This window comes from Gopherus flavomarginatus, chromosome 23, assembly GCF_025201925.1.
Source record: "Gopherus flavomarginatus isolate rGopFla2 chromosome 23, rGopFla2.mat.asm, whole genome shotgun sequence".
Classification (NCBI taxonomy): Eukaryota; Metazoa; Chordata; order Testudines; family Testudinidae; genus Gopherus; species Gopherus flavomarginatus.
The window spans coordinates 8,126,066-8,148,733 of NC_066639.1; the positions used below are offsets into that span (position 1 = coordinate 8,126,066).

The window sequence follows — 22,668 nt, forward strand, 5'->3', positions numbered from 1 at the left end:
GGCACCATGGCTTAGCTGGCTAAAGCATCTGTCTAGTAAACAGGAGATCCTGGGTTCAACTCCCAGTGGTGCCTTGCTCTATGGCTTTTGTCTCCTCTGCTCACATTTTCCTGTGTCTTTCTAGGAAACAGAAGAGACCTCCCTTGGTATCCAAGTCATTGCTTGCTAAGGATAAGGCTTCTTTGGAGAGAAACATTGGAAAGAATCAAATCACAAGCCTGGAGTTGATGAAAAGGCTGCTGTGACTGGCATTGGCATGGTGGTTGCTTTGACTGCAATTGCTGCAACAGAAAAGCCTGCACCACACGTCCTTGTGATTCGCTGGGGATGTCCACACACAGATGTCATGTCGTCTTCCTTTTGATTGTCACTGACGAAAAATGGAGCAGCTGGGAGAAAAGTCCCAGAGGCACCTGCCAGGTAAAGTGGAGGTTAGAGATGCAGCACCCAGTGGTGCCTTGCCAAATGGGTCCACTCCTCCCACTTTTTGGTCAATCTTTTGAGGAAGCAGAGAAGACTGCCTCTGCCTTGCAATGCAAATGCTTGTAAAAGAAATCGGTCGTTTTTTCTGACAAGTGTTGGAAGGAGGCACCTAAGAAATGTGGAGACAAGGAAAAGGTCATCCTAACTCAACTCGCATCCATGGCTCTTGAGGCCACAACGCAGAGCACTGAGCACTGTACGACCATAGCTGGGGACAGAAGGGGCTTTTCCAAAGGCATTTTCCACTAGTAGGGTCTTCTCTGTGCACAGAATTTCTGATAGTTTGATGTCTGCTGGCACTGGAGATCACTATTTTGGCATCTCTCTCTCTATATCAGTGAGCACCCGCTGTGGTTGTTGAAAGTCTGTGATGGGATCTCCGGGATGCAACCTGAACAGTGGGACCCCTGAGCCCTTTGTCCCACCACCTGGACTCCCTCTCACACATGTGATGCTGAGACAAGCTGTGAATCTCTGCCAGATATTGCACTTACACAGACATCCGTAGGTAGGGACACAGCCAACTGAATTACATGAATGCTTCTGCAGCCACTCATAACACTAATGATAGAGAGTCGCCCCCACACAGCTCTGCAGCCTTGCACCCCTGGATCATACCATCTTGCCTTAATCAGAAGCCTGATCAGTGTGAGTTTGTTACGCAGGGTCCACCCCTCCCTCCCTGTGAATAGTACATGAACCAGACTTGTAATGGAGCTGAGATTTCCCAAGAACTTCAAGCAAAATACACCAGTTTAAGTAGAGCATAAAACAGATTTATTAACTACAGAAAGATGGAGTTTTAAGGATTATAAGTGGTAGGAATAAAAGATCAAAGTAAGTTACCATGGAAATTAAAGATAAATTCACAATCTAAACTTTACACCTGATTACACTAGGCTGTAGTTAGGTTATGCACACAGGAAGGCTTAATGCTCGAGCTGCTGCACATGCTGGGCAGGCTTAAGACTGGGCTCCCATGGCAGGAGAGAAGAAGAAGACTCGGCCCCTGGAGGGGCAGGCTGGGGCTTCCTGGATCCCATTTGCTCACAGCCAGGGCCCTGCCCCCACTCCCAAGTCGTCCATGGTGCCCCCAGGTCGGCCAGAATGGAGCAGCGGTTTTCACTGCACTATGTCCACTTATGGCTTACAGACAACTCCCAGACTCACCACAGTCCACCATCTCGGCCAGAAAGGAGCCCACTCAGCCTCACCATTGCTGCTTTTCCTTCCCCCCAGAACCCCGCTTCTCCTGGGCTGCAAGGAGCCATCCGTGGGATGCCAACAGGCAGCCACAGGGGTCTATCTCCCAGCAGCCAACCGCACCTCCATGGGTTCAGCCCTCAGAAAGGCAGGTGGGAGTTTCCTGGATCCCAGTTGCTCACAGCCAGCCCAGCCTCCACCTCTAAAACCATCAGTCATTCCCCCAGGTTGGCCATAAAGGAGCAGCCATTCTCCGCTTGGACTCAGCTTTGCTTGTTTTCCTTTCACCCAGAACCCCCCTTCTTCTCCAGGGCTGCAAGTAGCCATCCCTGGGAAGCCAAGAGGCAGGCATAGGATTCTGCCTCCCAGCAGCCAACCACACCTCCCCAGGCTTTGCAGAATGAATGATGGTGCTCTACTAACCCCACTTAGCCACAATGATGTGCTTAGTTTCTGCCCTGCCTTTCTCAGCTTGACTTTCCTCTTTTGCCCCATTCCTGCCTCACTTCCTCCTTTGGCATGTCACGCAAAGGAGGCCAGCAGGAAGAGCCGGCGTCCACCAGCCAATCTCCAAGGGCAGAGGAGGCCAAGCCACAAGTATCTGAAAAGTAACACGCCTCACTTCTCTAGGTTCTCCAGCCTGACACCAAGGTGCTTTCTCCACTGCTGTCAGCACCTTCTGTCATGCAGGCGTTGGAGTTATCCCAGGGACAGGCCAGTGGCAGAAGGAGGAGCGCCTTCCTGAACAGCAAGGGGATCTGGGAAAAGGAAACCAGCATGTTTGTGCCTGGCTTTGAACCAGGGACCTTTTGCGTGTTAGGCAAATGTGATAACCACTACACTACAGAAACTCCATCTGCTTGGCTGTTGCTCACCCTGCCACAGACCGATGGACAAACCTAGAGAAAGTGGTGACAGCCCTTCGATAGGTCAGCTGGCAGAGCAGAGAACTGGAGCCAGCACTCAGGAAGTCGTCCTTACCTCGCCCGTGTGACTCCAGCTTGAGGGAGAGCTTCTTTTTCTTCCCTTGCTGACAAAGAGCAAGGGAAGAATGAAAGGTCAGGTGGACCAACTCGGTGCAGAAGCCCATGCTGTCTTTTCCTCCTGCATAGCCTGAAATGAGGGACTCGTGGCAGTTAAAGGCCCTGCTGCACTCTCAGAAAGCATCCCACCCCTGCACAAAGGGGGATAGAATAGCCTGTTAGTCTAGCACGCTCCCAACTGAACTACTTCAGCAGCTGCTAGGTTTCTTTTTGGCCTATTACTTTTCTGTCTGGGATGTTGTTGTCAGCTGTGGCACAGAAAAAGGACGTTATTGTGAGTGACCCATGAAGACAAGATTCACTTTTGCCTTCTTTGTTCGGCTTTACTTGCTTCCTCACCCTATTCCTGCCTTAGTTCCTGTGTTACCTGAAGGCGACGGGGGCCCAGCAGTATGAGGAGGAAGTTGGGCAGGTAGACTCTGGTGGAAAAAGTTCTGCCACCACTTGCCATCCCACTCTCTTCTCCCAGCTTCACATATTGCCCACTAGGGACTTGGTGCCCAGCAGCGCAACGGAAGGCAGCAGACAGACTCAACCTCACCTTGAAGCTCCAGCTCATTCAACCACATCTTCAGTCGCTGATGGCCAATGAGAGAGCGACATCACTTGCTATTTTAGCACTTGAAAATGCCATTGGCCAATCTTTGGATCTCTTTAATGCTGCGCTTCAGTTCATGATTGAAAGGTGAGAGAAGCGACCTTTCAACTAAAGGCCTGGGGTTAACATACTAAAGCTGTCTCCTACTATAACACTATTTAATACTGGCCAGCCCTGTGCTGGTGACAGTTCCATTTCTAGATGTTAGTATGTTTCAGTTACCGTTAAAATTAAAAAGTTTCTATATGCTTAAAGAAAATGCATTTGTTTGATTTGCTTATATATGGCATGAATAAATACAGGTTTACAGAACCTAGCCCCCAAATTTAGCATCTTATATGACAGAGAAAATCATGCATCGAAATTGTACATCGAAATCATGTACTGAGATACAAATGCAATGAAAAATTTTAACATATTGGGGGGGGACACCGAAGACACGTCTTGCCTGGGGTGCCACTTCGTCTAGGGCAGACACTGTCAGGGAGAACAGGAGTTAGTGTCACATGTCTATTTTCAGCCTGTAATCTGTGGGCACCCTGCTCTGCGGGAGGGATCGCGGTAGCACAGACTCAGGGCTGGAAAAGACCCCTGATTGAGGGGGTGGCTACATGGTTTACAGCGCTCTCATGTCTCAGACAACGTGTCTCTCCCAAAGCCTCGGATCTGCATCCCCAGAAGGCTCCTGCACTGCCTCCGCTTCTTTCACCTTCTACAGCAAGGAGCAGCAGCAAGGGTCAGGGATGAGCCATAGGCACTAGGTGGGGGGCAGAGGCTTCAGGAGCCCAGAGTGTTTGCCTGTCTGGGCATTTTGGCTGAGACCTCAGGGACACATTGTGCGCCAGAATCCCAGGCATCTGTATGAAAGGAGCATAAGGACTTAAGAGCAGCCAGACTGGGTCAGACTGGGTCCATCTCGCCCAGTGTCCTGCCTTCCCATAGTGGCCAAAGCCAGGTGCCCCAAAGGGAATGAACAGAACAGGTAATCATCAAGTGATCTATCCCCTGTCACCCGCTCCTAGCAAACAGAGACTAGGGACACCTTCCCTGCCCATCCTGGCTCAGAGCATGTCCTCCATGAATCGATTTAGCTCTTTTTTTTGAACCCTGTTATAGTCTTGACCTTCACAACATCCTCTGGCAAGCAGTTCTGCAGGTTGACTGTGCATTGTGTGAAAAAATACTTCCTTTTGTTTGTTTTAAACATGCTGCCTATTAATTTCATTTGGTGACCCCCAGTTCTTGTGTTATGAGAAGGAATAAGTAACACTTCCTTATTTACTTTCTCCACACCAGCCATGATTTTATAGACCTTTATCATATCCCCCCTTAGTCATCTTTTCTCCAAGCCAAAAAGTCCGAGTCTTATTATTCTCTTCCCATATGGCAAACACTCCATACCCGTTTCTGAACCTTTTCCAATTGCAATACATCTTTTTAAAGATGGGCTGACCATATCTGCAAGCAGCATTCAAGATGTGGGCGTACCATGGATTTATACAGTGGCAATAAGATTTTCTCTCTCCCAACATTCTGTTTGCTTTTTGCCAGCTGCTGCACATTGAGTGGATGTTTGCAGACAACTATCCACAGTGACTCCAAGATCTCTCACTTGAGTTGCAACAGCTATTTTACATCCCATCGTTTTATATGTAGAGTTGGGATTATGTTTGCCAATGTGCATCGCTTTGCATTTATCAGCATTGAATTTCATCTGCCATTTTGTTGCCCTTTCACCCAGTTTTGTGAAATCTCTTCTTAGCTCCTCACAGGCTGCTTCGCACTTAACTATCCTCTGTAGTTTTGAATCATCTGCAAATTTAGTCACCTCATTGTTTAGCAGATTGTTTATCAATATGTTGAATAGTCCCAGTACAGACACCACTAGTTACCTGTTTGCATCCTTAAAACTGATCATTCAGTCCTATCCTTTGTTTCCCAGGTTTTAACCAGCTATTGATCCATGTGAGGACCTTCCAGAGGTGAAAGTAAGCCGGTCTGGTCCGGTATGGGGTACTGGCAAGAGCGGGTACGCTGTGCCAGCCCGGCCCGGCTTCCCCAGGCTCGTGATTTAAAGGGCCCAGGGCTCCCTGCAGAGGCCAGAGCCCCAGGCCCTTTAAATCGCCACCTGAGCCCCCCTGCCAGAGCCCCGGGGAGCAAATCACTGCCATGGACGCTGCTCTCTCCTGCGCTATGAACACAGAGCAGGGGCGGTGGGAGCTTCCTTACAGTGGGGAGGGGGCACCGTTGTCTGAACTGTGGCACTCCCATGACACCCCTTCCTCAAGGACCCACACTCACACCACCCCTCCCCTCAAGGCCACACCCACAGAACGCCTCTTCCCCCCACCAAGACTCCACCCTTCTCCTCACTCCATCATTTGTCTTAACAGCCGGTAAAGAGTGGTGGGGCCATGGCCCTCTAAACCCCCTGTTCCAGCACCCCTGACACAGAGCTAAGCAGGCCGCAGTGTGCTTGTGACAGAGGGTGCTGTGCTGAGCTGAGCCAGTGAGGGAAACGGGGGCTGATGTTGGGGCTGTCCCCGTCCCCCTGCCTCAGGACTGGTTCCTTGTAGCAGCTGTCTGAACTTAGAGACAGCGTGCCGACACACTCTTCTCTAACACACACACACAAACACACTCTCTACCCCACCAGGCACATTGCAGTGGAAAAGCAGCTGGCAATCTAGTAGGATTCCCATGGAACAATGGGATAGAGAAACCTGCATCATGTGATGCTGTACCAGCCTGTGAGGCATTGCAAACCCTTCCCAAAGCACCTGCAGCCAGTTGCACAGCTACCCACAGTGCCCTGCTCTCTGTGGCCATCCAAGAGTCTAGCCTGGATGTGCTCTGGTGACACAAGGGGCATAGTGTGGCCATGCAACAGCTGTTTAATTAAAACACTTTAAAGCCACATTACCCAATAGTGAAGACATAGCTTGAGAGTGAGACAAGGCTCAGCTCTGTTGAAATGTAAAGAACCACAACTTTCTTCACAGTGGGCAGGATTTGAACCTGTGCAGGGAGACCCTAAAAGATTTCTAGCTCATTGTTTTAACCACACAGCCACAACTACTTGTTTGAGATATGTCTCTCACTACACTCCACTTCTGTTCTCCCTGAGTGATCAATTCCAGTTGTTTCCTCAGACCAGTTTCTACAACACACACACTGCTGTGCCATTGTGTAAGTGTGTCCTTGCCTGAACTGCAAGAATTCCTGCTCATTTCCCTTCTGGTTGGAGCATGAGGAGAGTGTGTTTGTGATTAATGACGTTCCAGTAGATTGTTGTCCATTTCCTGCTTTGATCATTCAGACAGTTCCTTTACCATCATATCCCCAGCACATCAGGGATTGCAATAGCAGGGGGCAGGTTTTCTCTGGGGCACTGAGATTTGTCAGGGGGTTGGTGGCTCCTTTCTTTCCTCACCCTGGAGTAAACTCGGCTTTTTATTCCATCCTTGATGTTTCAAGGAATAACAAGAGATGACCGAGGAAAGAGGTGGACTGAGTGGGTCTCAGGGGAGGGGCAGAGAGGTGCAAGTGGTGAGCATGGCTGGTCTTAGGGGAGGGGGCAGAGAGGTTTGGACAGGGTGAGTCTCAGAGGAAGGGCAGAGAGGTGGGGGCAGCAGGCAGACCTTGGGGTAGGGGGTGGAGAGGCATAAGGAGTTCTTTGGGGAGGAGAGGAGCAAGCAAAAGGTGGACCAGCAGGCCTCATCCAAAGAGGAAGAGCAAGGGTGGGAAGTAGCCAAATAGGAGTGAGGGCAGAGCACAGGTGGGGCCTCAGAGGGAGGAGAATGAGTCAAGGGGGTGGAGTGGGCAGGGCCACCCAGAGGATTCATGGGGCCTGGGACAAAGCAATTTTGGGGGCGCCTTTCATAAAAAAATGTTGCAATACTCTAGAATACGATATTCAAATGGGGGCTCTGCAGGACCTGGGGCAAATTGCCCCACTTGCCCCCCCTCTGGGTGGCCCTGCCCCCAGCCTCTCCTCGTAAGTCCCCTGCCCCCTAATCATATTTGTTGCCCTCCCCTAGATTCTCTCCAATTTGTTTCTGTAGTTGGAGGGCGAAAACTGGACACAATGCTCCAGATGTGGCCTCACCAGTGCCAAATAGAGGGGAATAATCACTTCCCTCGATCTTCTGGCAATGCTTCTACTCATCCAACCCAATATGACCCGTTACCCATATTGAATGCAGACCCAGCAATATTTGATAATTGGTTACTGTCCATTCAGGAGGTTCTTTCCTACCTATTCATAAAGAATGAAGATGTTCTAAGCAGAGGAGAGAGAGCTGTCCCCTCCGTGTAGTTAATCCATCTCCCCTAGAGGTGGTAGCTTTATGTCACTGGGGGAAGCTATCTGGGTGGGTGTGCAAGCTGTGGTGTCTCCATGTATCTATAAGTTTAATCAAACCCCATTTTTAAAAGCACTGTTGTCTGGGAAGAGAACAGGAGACATCTGAGGCAGGGCCTGTCCTTCAAAATCTTTAAGATCACTGACTTACCTCTATAGCAGTCATGGGGGTGTAGCTCTGTGGCAGAGTGTTTGACTACAGGTCAAAAAGTCCTTGGTACAAACCCAAGTGCCCCCCTTATAAACCTCTTCCTTCAACAAAAGTAATTGCATTTCTGCTATGTTGAGGAGTTCCGCTGAGTAGAGGTACATGAAATGAATGGCAACACTCAATCTTTTCCTGTGGAAATGCATAAAAACCTAGCAAACATGTGACTCCACTAAAATCAGTTCCAATTCTCTAAAGGATTAAAGAATCTCTATTGAGGTTGCAGGAAAAAACATCCTGATGTGTAGAAAGAATAGTAAATATGGCAGGCAACCAGCTTGGCTTAACAGTGAAATCCTTGCTGATCTTAAACGCAAAAGAGAAGCTTACAAAAAGTGGAAGATTGGACAAATGACCAGGGAGGAGTATAAAAATATTGCTCAGGCATCCAGGAGTGAAATCAGGAAGGCCAAATCACACATGGAGTTGCAGCTAGCAAGAGATGTTAAGAGTAAGAAGAAGGGTTTCTTCAGGTATGTTAGTAACATGAAGAAAGTCAAGGAAAGTGTGGGCCACTTACTGAATGAGGGAGGTAACTTAGTGGACAGAGGATGTGGAAAGCGCTAATGTACTCAATGCTTTTTTTGCCTCTGTCTTCACAAACAAGGTCAGCTCCCAGACTGCTGCACTGGGCAGCACAGTGTGGGGAGAAGGTGACCAGCCCTCTGTGGAGAAAGAAGTGGTTTGGGACTATTTAGAAAAACTGGAGACGAGCACCTGTCCATGGGGCTGGATGCGCTGCATCCAAGGGTGCTAAAGGAGTTGGTGGATGTGATTGCAAAGCCATTGGCCATTATCTTTGAAAACTCATGGCAAACGGGGGAGGTCCTGGATAACTGGAAAAAGGCTACAGTAGTGCCCATTTTTAAAAAGGGAAGAAGGAGGATCTGGGGGACTACAGGTCAGTCAGCCTCACCTCAGTCCCTGGAAAAATCATGGAGCAGGTCCTCAAGGAATCACTTCTGAAGCACTTAGAGGAGAGGAAAGTGATCAGGAACAGTCAGCATGGATTCATCAAGGGCAAGTCATGCCTGACTAACCTAATTGCCTTCTATGAGGAGATAACTGGCTCTGTGGATGAGGGGAAAGCAGTGAATGTGTTATTCCTTGACTTTAGCAAAGCTTTTGATATGGTCTCCCAAAGTATTCTTGCCAGCAAGTTAAAGAAGTATGGGCTGGACGATTGGACTATAAGGTGGATAGAAAGCTGGCTAGATAGTCTGGGTCAATGGGTAGTGATCAATGGATCCATGTCTAGTTGGCAGCCAGTTTCAAGAGGAGTGCCCCAAGGGTTGGTCCTGAGGCTGGTTTTGTTCAATATCTTCATTAATGATCTGGAGGATGGTGTGGATTGCACCTTCAGCAAGTTTGCAGAAGACACTAAACTGGGAGGAGTGCTAGATACGCTGGAAGGCAGGGATAGGCTATAGAGGGACCTAGACAAATTAGAGGACTGGGCCAAAAGAAACCTGATGAGGTTCAACAAGGATGAGTGCAGAGTCCTGCACTTAGGACGGAAGAATCCCATTCACTGCTACAGACTAGGGACTGGATGGCTAGGCAGCAGTTCTGCAGAAAAGGACCTAGGGGTTACAGTGAACGAGAAGCTGGCCATGAGTCACCAATGTGCCCTTGTTGCCAAGAAGGCTAACAGCATTTTGGGCTGTGTAAGTAGGGGCATTGCCAGCAGATCGAGGGATGTGATCATTCCCCTCTATTCGACATTGGTGAAGCCTCATCTGGTGTACTGTGTCCAGTTTTGAGCCCGAAACTACAAGAAGGATGTGGAAAAATTGGAAAGAGTCCAGCAGAGGGCAACAAAAATGATTAGGGGGCTGGAGCACATGACTTAGGAAAGGCTGAGGTAACTGGGCTTGTTTAGTCTGCAGAAGAGAAGACTGAGGGGGGATTTGATAGCTGCTTTCAAGTACCTGAAAGTGGGTTCCAAACAGGACGGATCTAGACTGTTCTCTGTGGTACCTGATGACAGAACAAGGAGTAATGGTCTCAAGTTGCAGTGAGGGAGGTTTAGGTTGGATATTAGGAAAAATCTTTTTCACTATGAGGGTGGTGAAGCACTGGAATGGGTTCCCTAGGGGGGTGAAGGAATCTCCTTCCTTAGAGGTTTTTAAGGTCAGGCTTGACAAAGCCCTGGCTGGTATGATTTAGTTGGGGATTGGTCCTGCTTTGAGCAGTGGATTGGACTAGATACCTCCTGAGGTCCCTTCCAACCCTGATATTCTATGATTATATGATTAGATGCTCTGATGGTCTCTTCTGGCCATAAAGTTGACTAATTTCTGAAAAAAACTGTATGTCACTGTTGTTGGTCTGGAGCTCATCTCAGAGCACTTTATTCAGGTCATTCAATGTCTGAAATTCAAGATCCGATGTTTGAAAATCAGGGCTCTTGGGTCCTATTCCCAACTCTGCCACTGACTGGCTGTGTGACCTCAGACAAGTCAATTCTCCTTTCTCAACCTTAGCATCTCCCTCTTTCAAGTAGAAATAATAATGATCCGCTCCTACCAACCTCATGGTGGGTGGAGGATGAGGATCCATTGGAGAGTGTCACTAGGAGTAGGGCATAATATGAGGTGTTCTATCACGTTTACTCGGAGCAGATTAACACAGAATACAATAGCTGAAATAGTCTATTTTATTTGTATTTTTTTATTTTGAAATTGTTAAGAGCAGCAACGACTTAGCTCAGACTGAAGCATCTAATCTAATGTTTGAGATCCAAGTGTCTCCTCTTTGTGTGCGAGGAGACAATTTAACACACTGTGATGAACAGGAGATGCTTTTGTTTTGCAACACAATATTTTTGCAAAGAACTTTCATCCCACTTGTTATGATTTCGAGAAACAAACTGGATTAGCCTGAATGGGATTTTCGGACAGAAAAGGTTTCAATGAAATTTCTCCACCATCTCCATTCCTGGGCTCTATCCCTGCCTCTGGGGGGATTTGTTGTCTGTTAGAACAGGAGTCAGGAGTGGTGGCTTCTCTTTCTGGCTCTTCCACCGCCTTGCTGTGTAGGCGCTTGGGGAGGTCACTTTCCTTCTCTGGACCTCAGGCTCCTCCCATCTGTCCCATGGGAACAGGGATAGTTCTCGAACTCTGGGCAGTTGTGAGCCTGAGGCCTGGTCCACACTATGCAGTTAAAACGATTTTAACAGCGTTAAATCGATTTAACGCTGTACCCGTCCACACTACAATGCACTTTATATCAATTTAAAGTGCTCTTTAAATCGATTTCTGTACTCCTCCCCAACGAGAGGAGTAACGCTAAAATCGATATTAACATATCGATTTAGGGTTAGTGTGGCCGCAAATCGAAGTTATTGACCGGATAGTTATAGTGATAGTTACCCATAGTGCAACGCTCCGGAAATCAATGCTAGCCTTGGACCATGGACGCACACCGCCGAATTAATGTGCCTAGTGTGGCCACGTGCAATTGATTTTATGATATCTGTTTAATAAAACCAGTTTAAGTTAATTCAAAATTATCCTGTAGTGTTGACGTACCCTGAGTGAGAGAAGGGGTGTTAAAGCCCTCTGTGAAGGAGAAAGGGGAGTTTCACAGTGTTCAGCACCAAGGAATTATAAACTTTCCTAAAATGTCTAGTATGTGGAAACAAAAATAATCGGGGCCAATCTTTAACCAGTGCCTTTTTTAAAGCTCATTCAGGGATGTGAGTCCTTGTCCTTTAGGTACCTGGGGTTCTTTGCCAGCAGGAGAGAAGAGGTTCCTGCCTCCCTTTTTGTGGCCTTAACAAACCAAGTGTTGTGCCTCAGTTCTCATCTGAGATCCCTGAAAAAGAACATCTTCCTATCCATGAACAAGACAGGACCTTTCAGTAAAAGGGGAACAAAGAGACCCCAGAGACTTACAGACTAGCTAGCCTCACTGCCATAGCTGGAGAAATCCTGCAATACATTCTTAAACAATCAGTTTGTCAGAAGCACCTACAGAATAATTTGGTTCTTAGGACTAGTGAGCATGGATTTGTCAAGAACAAATCATTCCAAACCGATCCTCTTTCCTTCTTCGGCAGGGTTCTGGGCCTGGTGGAGGTGGGTAAACAGTAGATGGAATCTAGCTTGGTGTTACTAAGGCTTTTCACACAGTCCCGCAGGACATTCTCACAAGTGAACGAGGGAAATGCAGTCCAGCTGCAATCAGTGTAATATGAGTACAGAGCTGGTTGAAAGCCTAGACTCCAGGAGCCCTTCTCCATGTTTGGCTGTCCAACGGAGAGGGTGTATCTAAAGGGTCCGGCAGGGATCAGTCCGGGGTCCGGTACTATTTATGTTTTCATGAATGATTTGGAAAATGGAGTGGAGAGCATGCTTCTAAAATTTGCATTTGACACCAAGGACTTTGGAGCATAGGATTGGAATTCAAAACACCCTTAACAAATTGGAGAGTTGGTCGTCTTGAGCCAAACTCCATGGCTGGGCCCCTCTCTCTAGACTGGGCTGAAGGGAAACCCCAGAGCTAAACACTCCTCCTGGGCAGTGAGCTCCTCCCTTGAATGGTCAGATGCTGCTTAGCACTTTCAGAGCAGCTTTTGCTGGGGGATTCTCCCAGCACTTTCCAATAGTGGGAAAGTATGAAATCCCCATTTGACTGCTGGGGACAGAGCCCTAGAGGGGGAGCAACTTGCCCAAAGTCCCCCAGGAAAAGGAAAACAACCAGCAGTGGAACCAATAGGAAACCCAGCAATGGAACTCAGGAGTCCTGGGAGTGTGCTAGGGTGACCAGATGTCCCGATTTTATAGAGACATCCGAATTTTGGGTCTTTTTCTTATCTAGGATCCTATAACCCAAACCCCTGTCCCGGTTTTTCACACTTGTTGTCTGTTCACCCTAAGGTGTGCACAGGTGTGGGTCCCATCTGCTCCCTGCCCCCCTCATTGAAGCAGATGTGCAGGGTTACTGCCCTGGGAACTGCAGGGCACCAGTGGACATGGAGTTGGCTGGAGGTAGGGTCTGGCTGCAGGCAGGGCAAGGGATGCGGGGCTGGCTGGCTTCAGGCAGGGGGGTGCATAGGGGTTGGCTGGATACAGGGAAGGGGGTGAGGGGCTGGCTACAGACAGGGGGTGCAGGGCTGGTGGAGGCTGGGGGTGTGTGGGGGCTGGTTGGCTTTGGGCAGGGCCACAGGGGATGCGGCAGGAGTTGGCTGAAGGCAGGGCAGGGGGTGTGTAAGGGGCTGGCTGTGGGGCTGGCTGCAGGCAGGGCAGGGAGGATGCGGCTGGTGAGGGCAGGGCAGAAGGTGCAGGGCTGGCTGGAGACAGAGGCTGGCTGCGGGCAGGGCAGAAGGTGTAGGGCTGCCTGGAGACAGAGGCTGGCTGCAGGCTGGGCATGGGGCAGGGCCGGTGCAAGGATGTTTCACGCCCTAGGCAAAACTTCCACCTTGCGCCCTCCTCCCCCGTGCGTGCACCCTGAGGTGCCCCATCTGTGGCAGCTCCCCCCTCCACCCTGAGGTGCCCCTCTTGTGGCAACTCCACCGCTCTGCCCTGCGGCAGCTCCCGTCTCCCCAGCTCACCCCTGCTCTGAGCACGAGCACCCCGAGCACACCGTGGCCGCTTCACTTCTCCCACCTCCCAGACTCGCGGCGCCTAAGCCTGCCAGACAGTCAAGCACTCTACTCTGAGCGACAGCAGCCCTGACAGTTGACAATAGAGGCACCTTAACCCCTTAGTTCCTTCAATGTGTCCCGGGGTCCAGCTCCGATCACCAGATACTCAGGGTATGTCTATACCGCCTGCCGAATCGGTGGGCAGCGATCGATCCAGTGGGGGTCGATATATCGTGTCTAGTGTAGATTCAACACATCGAGTGCTCTCCCCTCACCTGCTGTACTTCAGCTCGGTGAGAGACGCAGGCAGAGTCTACGGGGAGCTGCAGCAGTCGACTCACAGCGACTGTGACATTGTAAGTATAATCTAATATCTCATTGAAAGGTGACAGGGCCAGAAAGAGTTAATTAACTCCCCTCACCTACTGACCTGACCCGTGGGTGAACCTTAAGGACTGGTTAGCAAGATATGTAAATGAACAGAGCTTTGAAATGCGAGTCTGCACTGTTAGAGGTAGAAGGGGAGATGTTTGCTCAGGTCTTGCAATGTAAGCAAACAAGTCTTGTCCATTGCTACTGTTTTAATTCAAAGAGCAAAAAAGGAATATTAACATTTATGATGATACTTGAGTGACATAGAATTATTGTCTCTGTGTCTCCTTGAAGGTTGTAGTAACCTATATTTGAACTGTTTAATGAATAAATTACCCTGTACTAATTGCCAGGATGTTTGGAAGGAGAGTTAAGCCTATTGTTTTCTCAGGCCGAAAGGCTGCTGGAAATGTATAAAAACCCTGGGACACGATCCTTCTTCATCTCAAATCTGCTTTGGGTTTCAAGAGGGGGAAACCTTAAGCCACAATGACTGAGATCCCCAGTCATTGACTGGAGCCACCTGAATATGGAAATTGGACTATAACTTATGGACTATTTCTTAAAAGACTTTTGGCAACTACAAGCTCACCTCTACTATGAATCTGAACCTCAAGAATTAAATTCAGGTCGATATATCTATTAATCTTTTAACCAACACTCTCTCTCTTTTCTTTTCTCATACATTTTAGCTTAGTTAATAAGAATTGCCTATAGCATGGATTTTAGGTAAGATCTAAGTTTGGGATTTGTCTGCCCTGTTTTGTTTGCAGTTTACCCTGATTGAGTGATCTCAGCTGGCTCCCACGGGCAGCACTGTGACACCTACATCCAGGCTGTAGGGGTCCGGGGGATCTTAGGGGCCTTGGGGTGCACAGATACCTACGTCCAGGCTGTAGGGGTCCCTGGGGGGCTTAGAGAGTTTTGGGAGGGACACAGATACCAATCTTCAGGCTCTAGGGGTCCCAGGGGGCTTAGGGGGTTCGTGGGGGCACATATTCGTACATCCAAGCTGTAGTGGTACCAGGGGGGCTTACGGGGTTAGTGGGGGGCATAGATACCTACGTCCAGGCTGGAGGCATCCTGGGAGTCTTAGGGGATTTTTGGTGTCCCAAGATACCTATGTCCAGGCTGTAGTGGTTGCAGGGGTCTTGGGGGTTCGGGTGGGCACAGATACGTATGACCAGGCTGTATCAGTCCCAGGAGGTGTTAGAGGTTTTGTGAGGGGCACAGATATCTACGTCCAGATTGTAGATGTCCCGGGGGGATTGGGGGGGTGTGGGGTACAAATACCTTCATCCAGGCTGCAGGGGTTCCTGGGGGGTTAGGGGGTTTCTGAGGGGCACTTATACCTACGTGCACACTGGAGTGTCCCGGGAGGCTTATGGAGTCCCTATAGGGCATAGATACCAATGTCCTGAGGGGCTTAGGGGGTTTGTGCGGGGGCACATATACCTACTTCCAGGCTGCAGGGATCCCAGAGGGGCTTAGTATCTGTCACGGAGCGTGGGGGAGTCCGGTCCTGCACCCCTTTTCCTGGGACACACAGTGACTCTCAGCCAGCCAGTAAAACAGAAGATTTATTGGACAACAGGAGTGAAGGATACAGCAGAGCTTGGAGGCACAAGCAGGACCCCGCAATCGAGTCCTTCTAGGGGTTCAGGAAGCTTAGTTCCCAGTTTGGGATTCGCTGAATTCCAACCACCAAGACCAAAACCTAAACTGAACTAACCCAGCTCCCTCCAGCCGGCCCCTTCCTGTGTCCAGCTTCTCGGGCAAAGATGCTGACCCCGTCCCCCCTGCCTAGCTCAGGTTACAGGCTGAGCACGTGTCCAGTCCTAAAGTCACCCCCTGCTCTCCCATCCCCCACACAGACAGTCCCTACTCCATCACAGTAATGCCCAGAGCATTTCCCGCATGGAGCAACAGTGACACCGTGTGGCCACACTGGGTAATGCACAGAGCGTTTCTCTCATGGAGCAACAGTGACACCATGTGGCCACGCAGGGTAATGCACAGAGCATCAGATCTATGTAGAGGCTGTAGAGATCCCTGGGGGGCTTAGGGGTTGTGAGGGGCACAGATAGCTACTTCCAGGCTGTAGGCGTTCTGGTGGGGATTAGGAGCTTCATGGGGGACACAAATATCTACATATGGGCTGGATAAGTCCCTGGATGGCTTAGGGGGTTGTGGTGTGCACAAATACATACATCCAGGCTGTAGTGGTCCCTGGGGGTTTAGGGAGTTGCTGAGGGGCACAGAAACCTACGTATGGTCTGAAGGGGTCCCCGGGGGACTTCAGGGGTTGTGAATGCGCAGATACCTACGTCCTGGTAGGAGGGGGCCCTGGGGAGCTTAGGGGGTTTGTGTGGCATACACACACCTACAACCAGGTTGATGGGGGCCCTATGTGTGTTAGGGGGCTTGTGGGGGGCAGAGATACCTATGTCCAGGCTGGAGAAGTCCTGGGGAGGGCTTAGTGGGTTCCTGGAGGTTACAAATATCCGCATCCAGGCTGGACAGGTTCTGGGGAGTTGTGGAGGGGCACAGATACCTATTTCGAGGCTGTAGGGGTCCCGGGATTGCTTTAGGGCATTTTGGGGTACAGATACCTATGTCCATGCTGTAGAGGTCGCTTGGAGGATCCGTGGTTTTGTGAGGGTGCACAGATACCTATGTCCAGGGTATAGGGATCCTGGGGGGGCTTAGCGGTTTGTGGGGGGCACAGATACCTTCATCCATGCAAGAGGGGTCCTGGGGGCCTTAAGGGGTTAGTGTTGGGCACAGATACCTGCGTCTAGGCTGGAGGCGTTCCGGGGGGCTTAGAGGGGTTGTGAGGGCACAGATAACTATGTTGAGGCTGGAGAGGTCCCATCGTGGCCTAGTGGGGTTGTGGGGAGCACAGATACCTGTGTCTAGGCTGGAGGGGTTTAGGGGGTCTTAGGAGGGTTCTGGGGGCACAGATACCTATGTCCATGCTGGTGGGGTCCCGTCGTGGCTTAGGGGATTCGTAGTGTCAGAGATACCTACATCTAGGCTGGAGGGGTCCCAGGGGGATTAGGTGTGTTGGGGGGGAACAGATACCTACTTTCTGATTGTAGTGGGCCCTGGGTAGCTTAGGAGGTTTGTGGGGGTCGCAGATACAAACATCCATGCTGTAGGGGTCCCGAGGGTCTTTGTAGGGCTTTGGGGTCACAGATACCTACCTACAGGCTGGAAGGGTCCTGTGGGTCTTAGGGGGTTTGTGGGGCATACAGATGCCTACATCTGGGCCTGTGGGTTCCCTGGCGGGCTTAGAGGTTTGTGGGGAGCACAGATACCTTTATCCAGGCTAGATGGGTCCCGGTGGGATTAGGGGGTAATGGGTGGCACAGATACCTATGTAAGCAGAAGCAGGATGAACTCTACCCTGACATCTGGTGGTGAATTATGTTGAGTGTGGAAAAGAATTTCAGGGGCTACTTGTGTTTGCATAGGCACACCCACCCTGCCTCATATGGCCACAGCAGCCTGAGATGGTTGCTTTGGCAGCTGTAGTATCCCCAGTTTATTTGTTGCTGGGGCGTGAGATGTGGAGTGTTGTCACCCTGATTGTGTGGATGAGGAACTGTGAAAGTGCTTTGAGACAGGGATTCTCACCATCAATTGAGTGGTACTTGCTAGACAAGGGAGTGTGCTCCTTGGATGAGCCAAAAACAGCAATCGTCTTTTTTTTTTTTTTAATGGGTGAATAGTAGAGTTGATTTTTGATTCTTTTAAGATTTGAAGTTTTAGGTTCTTGAGCTGCAATCACTAAAGAGTTGTGTTAGTTAGTGGGGGAGTCTGAAACTATACAGCAGAGCAGAGCAGTTGGTAGAGAGAGACAGTTTGTGGGAGTGGTCCACGGAGTGAGGTGAGCCTACCAGTTTTTGGGGACAGCTGGAGCAGATTACAGGTTGACTGGTAGAGCAGCTGGTGGACCAAGCTGAGCAGTTTGTGGGGAAGGTGGAAGCTGAATCCCATGGAGAGGCAGAGCAGTGAGTCCTAAAGATGGGAGATAGTTATCTCTGCCCCCCACGAACCCGTAAGGCCCACAGGGACCCCTACAGCCTGGAGATAGGTAAGTAGTAATAAGCTCGATAGTATTCATCACCATGCAATTTTGACATGTTTCCACGCCCCTTTTAGGGCTCTTGTCCCGCCTTCCCACCCCCCGTTTTGGTTGGCGCTGTCGGCCATTTTGAAAAAATGTGTGTGTGTGTTTGACTAGGGGAAGTGTATTTAATATCAGGGTGGATTAAGAGAAAAGTTAAATAATATTGAAGACTAGGTTTATAAAGGGAATTTACTACGGCAAAACCTGTTTGTTAAGCACCGAATAAAAAAGCATTGAATGTATTCAATACCAATGTAGGTTAAGAAAAAAACATTATAAACTAAGTTTAAAAGGATAATTAAGTGAAGCAAAACCTGTTTTGTAAGGACATAAGCAAAAACTATAAGGAAATACTTAAAAAGTAGGTTTAAAAAAATTAACCAAGGCAAAGCCTGTTTGGGGTGCCCTGGGTAAAAAAGGGATTGAAACTTTTGACTGCCAACATAGGTTATAAAAAGCTTTTTAATATTATTAAGTAATATTAAAAACAATACAGCTAGGTTTAAAAGGGGAATTGACTGAAGCAAAACCTGTTAAGTAAGCACATGGCCAAAAACTATAAAGGGGTCCTAAGAAAAAGGCTTTTAAAAACATTAAAAACTAGGTTTAAAAGAAAATGTACTAAGGCAGTGTAGGTTAAGAAAAAACGAGGTTTAAAAGGAAAATTGACAAAGAGAAAGCCTGTTTTGTAAGCACAGGGTAAAAACTCTATAAAAAAGTGGCTAAGAAAAATACAATAAAGCTCAGGGTAAAATTAAAAATGTTTACCTTTGCAGTCTTTTTGTAAAACGAGGCAGCTTTTCTGGTTTAACCCTAGTAAATAAAACACATTAAAACTAGTGAATGCCAATGCCGGTTAAGAAAAAACGAGTTTTAAAAGGAAAATTGACCAAGGGAAAGCCTGTTTGGTAAGCCCGGGTTAAAAAAGCATTCAATATCAGTGTAGATTAATTAAAAAGAGCAAAGATAGAGAGCACGGGGCGGAATCAGAATGAGACAGAGAGAGAAGCAGGCAGAGTCTGTTTAGTAAGCACAGGGTAAAAAAGCATTCAGAAGCAGGGCGGGTTACAAGACAAGAAAAGCGAGGAGAGAGTCCGCTTTGGAAAGAGCAACGATAGAGAGCACAGGGTAGGATTAAAGAGAAAGAGAGAGAATTGTTACCTTTGCCCGTCTTTCTGTAGAATGAGGGAGATTTCCTGCTTCTGACACTCTCCAGCTTGTTATCACCGCTTTTGGATCGGCCCAATCAGAGGTGGTTTTACAACAGCGTCATAGAATTCATTTTCCTGAACCAACCAATCCTAGTGTTTCAAGAGTTTAAGCAAGAGCCAGCCCCCTCCTTTCCCCCTCCCCTTCTCTCTCCCCCCGCCCTTTTAACTGTTTTTTTCTTATCTAAAGAAACAGACCCCTAGCATTTTCCCGCCATGTAGCCCTTTTACAAAGAGTTTTTATAAAAGTTAAAACCATAAACTTTTACTAATACACCATTTTTAACACATGTTAAAATTACCTTAAGTTTTGCAAAGGAATAAAAAAAACACCCCCTTTGTATGTGTTGTAATAAAAAGTATGCAGAAGCACCCTAGGTTTTTTAGTAACAGGCGGTATATATATTTTTTATTTTGTAAACCATTAAATTAGGAAGACAAAGAAGCAATGCGCCTGTTAGCAGAGCAGCCTCTGTGAGTTAGTGAATCAGAGATAAGAAGGCTAATTCTTTTTCGTGCTTTTTAACAAACAGAAGTTACAATTACATTAAGTTTTGCAAAAGGATAAGGACTCGAAAAAACAATTTTTTGTATGTGTTGTAATAAAAAATTATACAGAAGCACCCTAGGTTTTTTAGTAACAGGCGGTTTATATATCCCTTATTTTGTAAACCAGTAAATTAAAAAGACAAAGAAGCAAAGCGCCTGTTAGCTAAGCAGTATTTGTGAGTTAGTGGATTAGAGAAAAGATTGCTTTTTTTACTATTTAACAAATAAAAGTGAAAAGGAAACCTGCAGACCCATAGCCTTTGTTTAGGCACAGGTGTTTTAATAACAGGTAAGTGTGCAAAAACAGTTTAGGGCTATAAAACTAACGTGTTGTAACAAAAAAAGGTTTGTTTTTTTTTAATTTTAGGCTAATGCGAACCATTTTAAAGTAAAAACAGCAGGCTTTTGCAGCAGAGCGGCTGTCAGCAAAAACAGCCTCTGTAAGTCAGTAAATTAAAAATAAAAAGAACAAAACATAAGAAGGTCTTCTTTTAAAGCAAAAACTAGCCAGATCAGGTATTAAAAAGCATACTAACTTACTTACTATTAAAACTAAGCTTTTTAACCATTAAAGTTTAAAAGCTAAAGTGTGTAGCCAAAAACCTTCCCGCCTTTTTTAAAAAACCGACTAAGACAACCCCCCCCCCTTCCCCCTCCCCCCCCCCCCCCCCCTCCCCCCCCCTCCTCCCGCCCTTATCTAAACAGCCAGAGCCTTCGGCTTTTTTTTTAACCCTGTAACAAAAGCTAATTACCGTTTTAAAATGTGTTTTTAAAGTAATACCTAATTTTTTTAACTTATTAACAATGTAAAATAAGTTTTGTAAAAGTTTAACGTGGTTTATTTTTAAATTAGTACATTTTAAAGTAAAAACAGCAGGCTTTTGCAGCAGAGCGGCTGTCAGCAAAAGCAGCCTCTGTAAGTCAGTAAATTAAAAATAAAAAGAACAAAACATAAGAAGGTCTTCTTTTAAAGCAAAAAATAGCCAGATCAGGTATTAAAAAGCATACTAACTTACTTACTATTAAAACTAAGCTTTTTAACCATTAAAGTTTAAAAGCTAAAGTGTGTAGCCAAAAACCTTCCCGCCTTTTTTAAAAAACCGACTAAGACAACCACCCCCCCCTTCCCCCTCCCCCCTCCCCCCCCCCCCCTCCTCCCGCCCTTATCTAAACAGCCAGAGCCTTCGGCTTTTTTTTTAACCCTGTAACAAAAGCTAATTACCGTTTTAAAATGTGTTTTTAAAGTAATACCTAATTTTTTAACTTACTAACAATGTAAAATAAGTTTTGTAAAAGTTTAACGTGGTTTATTTTTAAGTTAGCACATTTTAAAGTAAAAACAGCAGGCTTTTGCAGCAGAGCGGCTGTCAGCAAAAACAGCCTCTGTAAGTCAGTAAATTAAAAATAAAAAGAACAAAACATAAGAAGGTCTTCTTTTAAAGCAAAAAATAGCCAGATCAGGTATTAAAAAGCATACTAACTTACTTACTATTAAAACTAAGCTTTTTAACCATTAAAGTTTAAAAGCTAAAGTGTGTAGCCAAAAACCTTCCCGCCTTTTTTAAAAAACCGACTAAGACAACCACCCCCCCTTCCCCCTCCCCCCTTCCCCCCCCCCCCCCCTCCTCCCGCCCTTATCTAAACAGCCAGAGCCTTCGGCTTTTTTTTTAACCCTGTAACAAAAGCTATATTCCGTTTTAAAATGTGTTTTTAAAGTAATACCTAATTTTTTAACTTACTAACAATGTAAAATAAGTTTTGTAAAAGTTCAAGGTGGTTTATTTTTAAATTAGCAGTTTTGTTTTAAAAACCAAGGCCATATAACAAATTTAAAAAATACAGGTTGCAGTTTTTAAAAACTTTTTGGTTACAAAGCTGTAAATAGGTATATTACCATTTACAAAGGCTTTTTATTAACTGTTTAAACACATTTACTATAAAAAACAACATTGTTAGCCATTAAAGCTAAAGTATTTGGCGCCCCCCAAAACTGCACCCGCCTTTTTTCCTAGAAAAGTGCCCTTTACACACCCTGTTTTTTTTAAAGAATTTTGGGTGTGGGGGGCAAAACCTTTTTTTTTAAAAAAAGCAGGTTTAAACCTATAAATAGGGGAACAAAAAACTAAACAAGGCTGTTAAAGAAATATTGCTAATACAAGACTTCTACCGTTATGGGAAGCAACAACATGGTAAGAAACCTTACTATAATTTGTATGGGCCACCAAGATATTATAACAGCGTTATGCTTAGTTAAAAGCCAACATTTTTTCTTTTGAATAGGACGAGAACTTTTTTCTTGACATTCCAGATGCCGCGCTAGAAGCTTTAAATTTTGGTAAGCCAATTAATATGCTACACAAGTATAATTTATTTTTAAGAAAAAAAGGTTTTAAAAAATTTTATTTTTTTAATTTAGAACAAGATGGAAGTCAAAACCACCCAATAGGTTTTCCTGAAATTACAGAGGAAGGTGTGAACTGTTTTTTAAATATGTGGTTTTTTAAAAATTGACGTTGGAAATAGTGTGCATTTTAGGGGTTTGTTTGTTATTGTTAGGAAAAAAAACTTTTAAAGGTTTTACTGTACAAAAGCTGCCGTTGTACAGCCCCAAGGGAGGGGGGGGGTAAACTAAAAGAGCGCTTTATTTTGTACATTATACTTAAACGCGGTTTTTAGCCCCCTTATTGCAAAAACGTTTTTAAAATATATATATTTGGGGGACATGTTTGTTGTTAGTAAAAAAACAAACAAACCCCGTGCTAAAAAACATTTTTATGTGTATCGGCAGACTTATCAAGCGTTATTCCTCAAGAAGAAATGTTGAAGGGAAGAGCGCTTAAAGGGGCCAAGAAATTTCCCTCTGAGGCAGCTGCAGTTGGAAGCAAGGGTATTAAGCACACCGATTTTGAACAGCCC

The 22,668-nt window shown here is 46.8% G+C and overlaps 1 long non-coding RNA gene and 1 other non-coding gene across 5 annotated transcripts; one reads left to right on the forward strand and one right to left on the reverse strand.

Moving 5' to 3' along the window:
* On the forward strand, positions 1-74 carry TRNAT-AGU (transfer RNA threonine (anticodon AGU)). Its single transcript has one exon. It is a non-coding gene; the product is annotated as a tRNA-Thr (tRNA).
* An 18,654-nt stretch (positions 75-18,728) lies between these two features.
* On the reverse strand, positions 18,729-21,256 carry LOC127039476 (uncharacterized). Of its 4 annotated transcripts, none has more exons than XR_007771004.1 (3): positions 21,242-21,256; positions 19,157-19,281; positions 18,729-18,808 (listed from the first exon to the last, which is right to left on the reverse strand). It is a non-coding gene; the product is annotated as an uncharacterized LOC127039476 (long non-coding RNA). The 4 variants fall into 4 exon arrangements; XR_007771003.1 differs by lacking the exon at positions 21,242-21,256 and adding an exon at positions 20,773-20,787; XR_007771002.1 differs by lacking the exon at positions 21,242-21,256 and adding an exon at positions 20,297-20,311.
* Between the last annotated feature and the right edge of the window lie 1,412 nt (positions 21,257-22,668).